The 3,425-nt window shown below is 30.7% G+C and overlaps 1 long non-coding RNA gene across 1 annotated transcript; it reads left to right on the top strand.

The window, feature by feature from the left end:
* The first annotated feature begins 311 nt into the window (after positions 1–311).
* LOC127853007 (uncharacterized) lies at positions 312–2,849 on the top strand. Its single transcript, XR_008036396.1, has 4 exons — positions 312–452; positions 1,583–1,639; positions 2,409–2,445; positions 2,726–2,849. It is a non-coding gene; the product is annotated as an uncharacterized LOC127853007 (long non-coding RNA).
* The last annotated feature ends 576 nt before the right edge of the window (positions 2,850–3,425 follow it).

Raw genomic sequence — 3,425 nt, 5'->3', positions numbered from 1 at the left:
ATGCCGTCAAAGGCTGTCGCACAATGCAAAAGACCCTGAGTTTTCCTCAAATTTGCAAAAATCGCAGTACCGTTATTGACGAATTTTGCAATTTTATAACAACAAATAAATTCATTCGTCCTTATTGGCGGACACACTACACACTTAATATGTAAATGCGTATGCCAATAAAAGTTTCATTTTTCTCTTTTTATGTATACATAACTGAGCGATATTTTATCACCATAAAACACTTTCTTTATCATGAATAAAGCAATTTAATGACAACATTGCGTATATAAGCCCGTTGTGAAGACAGTTATGATCACACTTGATTTTGAAATCGAAGTAAAGGATAATCTTCTACGCCAAAATGAGGACAACTGCTTTGTGTACACTGCTGTTGGTGTTCACTTTTACGCTAGTATTGAGTCCTACTGCTGTCAAGGCTGCTGTTGTGGAAAAAGATGAAGGTATTTATATGCATTGATAATAATTGCTACAATAATTACAGCCAAATTATTAATCAATTACGAGTGACGCTTAGAATCGATTTTCATTGGAGTATTTGTAATAAATTTAAGATGACATATTACAATATATTTTAAGTCGTGTAGCATGAATACGCAAATGCAAACATGCAAAAATGACAATGATTTGATAATACTAAATAATACTGTTAGTCGCGAACGAATCGAATGACGACATTAGTACTTATGTCTGGCTCACACAGATCACTATTGAAATAATTATCCAGCGGAATTATATTTGGAAATTCCACATAAACACAATGGTTTAATGTCCACCAATAAATGTCGCATATATTCAGTTACTTGAATTTATTAATAATTTACGTACGTTTTTCAATTGAGTAATGACTTATATTTTATGACAAAATAAGCTAGAACTGAAGACAATAATACTCACTATACTTCATTACGTGTCATGAACGGCATTTCGTATTCATTGATAAAATAAAATGCCTATTCCATTAAATTTACATAAGCGCTCTTTAATATAAAGGCTAAAATTTACTGGGCCTATGTCGATCAAGACGAACAATTTTGTCGCATCCCGGCTACCTATGAAATAATGAAAAAAAAATATTTGTATGTTAATCTATTTTTGAAATGAGGTTGCATGTAATTTCGAATGTAATTTAAGTATGCCTTTTAATCAACACGCTAGGAGATGCTTCCGAATGTATAATGTTCGACCTCAATAAAACTAAGTAAACTTTGTTAAAATGAATCTTTGTATTAATACAAATATGTACGCATGTTTTGTTTTCACATTTCCTTACTTTTTGAAGTTAACTGGATTGAATTACTATTCTGATGATGAAAATGTTGGTTATATATTGTCAATTATTCTCGATTTAATACAGTTTGGGTTATATATTCACGTTATCCCATCACTTAGTCATCAGCATTGATAGGTATTGGGAAAACTGACACTTCATTTATTTCAACGACTCTTGCGTATGTTAAACACATTTCTAGTTTCAGTAAGAACTTCACCAAAATGCACATCATGGTTTTCACCAGTTAAAATAAGACTATGTACATTCATTTATATGGTGTTATAATTGTTTAATTATTAGGAGCACCATGTAATTGTAAAGGACGGAAAACAGCGGGATCAGATACAAACAATGCCGGTATGCTTTTTTTCATTCAATTAACGGATTAATTGGCATTTAGGCTATACAAAATTGATAAGAAAACATTACGCAAACAACATTCTCTTGAAACACGTTTTTTTAGTAATTAATGTAAGGCCAATGTGTGATTACAACTCAGAACCGTTTTCTGTGTGCACATTTTGTTTTTGTTGTTTACTATTCTTCTTTTTTTTTCAAACTTCGAGAGCTTATCTATTTTTCATTCTGTCTTGCATTTATTCCAACCGTATGCCTTATTGTAATTATTAACATACATCAAATTTACTTTAAAACTGCGCTTTAGCTTGCTTAAAAAATATGTCTTGTCTTCGAATGCTTTTTATATAAGAAACCAATATCGATTTTATTTTTCAAATTTGGAAAACAATCATGGAACTATAACATTTGTTAAATATATATAGTATACTTCAAAAGATTATTGTGTTGTAATTAATTATCATCTTGATACAAAGATATTACAACGATTCAATTACATGCAATATAATAACTTTCTCGTTCTGATTTTAACATATTTTTGATACATACATTAGCGTTCCGTCTTTTCCCTGCAAAACTGCTAACTATTTAGAAGTATGTCTGCACTTGCGAGTATAATAATTCAACATTAAGTAAAACACTAGATGGATGAACATTTGTTTCGAAATATAATTTATTTTAAATGCATATAATCCAAGTATGCTTCTGCCAATTCCGCTACTATTTCTACACATATTGAAAGAGTAATATGTGTGATGTTTTCTTTTAGATGCGAATGGTGTGCGTCTGAATGGAAGACTCTTTAGGTATGTACATGGTATATACTTACTAATTTTAGAGTATGACATAAAGTGCTATATTTTTACAAATCATAAATATATAACTTGTTCTCAAATAAATGGAAACATAAAACATAGTTATTTTAAAATTTCGAATACAATCTAATTTCACAATTGCCCTCTATAATATTAAAAAAAATACGGCCAATTTAACATCAGATCAAAAAATCTTGATGAAAATGAATTAACGTAGTAAAAACCTATTAGTTTTTGGTCTCTAGATTTACAAGGTGTTAATATATTTCAGATAAAAAAGAAAACGTTTGACATTTGACGCACTACACCAACTCGTCAGGACTAATCGACTAATGATTTTATGATTTGCATGTTATTTTAACTTAAAAATAAATATCAGCATCAAAAGCTATTTAGTTTAGTTAAAACTTCTTTATTTAAGTTATATTGTTTAATAAGCATTTAGTTTAAGAGACAATTGAGTCCGTTTCCTGGGACGAACAGATTGGTGTCGGAAGAGGAAATCCAAAAGAACGAATCTTATTCGGAGATCTAGCCGGGGACCTCCTGATCGCTGGGCCCACACAATAAAACATAGCTTAAACGCATGAACATACACTACTGCGATGTTGCACACAAAGAATCGTGACGTACGATACTCAGTAGCTGCAATTCTTTAGTTTCATTATCCCACTACCACAATGACGGAATATTGGTGTAAGATGTTAAAATTTGTTAAATTGAATATAACCATTAAGTTCAAATGTTCGCTCTTGAAAAAAATAATCCCAGATGTAAATAATTAATTTGTATTATACATGAGTAATATTTGCAAAAATATAGCGAATTGGCTGTTTTATACGTACCATATTTAGAATTGCTAATTTGCACTTTTGGTGGAAATACCTTGAACAATCCGAAATGGTATGGATGTGCAGTCAGTTCGTATGCGTGGTGGTTGTGCTTTGACTCTACATGTTGCGTATACGATA

Source organism: Dreissena polymorpha, chromosome 12, assembly GCF_020536995.1.
Source record: "Dreissena polymorpha isolate Duluth1 chromosome 12, UMN_Dpol_1.0, whole genome shotgun sequence".
NCBI classification, from domain to species: Eukaryota; Metazoa; Mollusca; class Bivalvia; order Myida; family Dreissenidae; genus Dreissena; species Dreissena polymorpha.
The sequence above is the reverse complement of the archived record's forward strand: the minus strand, read 5'-3'. Positions and strand labels throughout refer to the sequence as shown.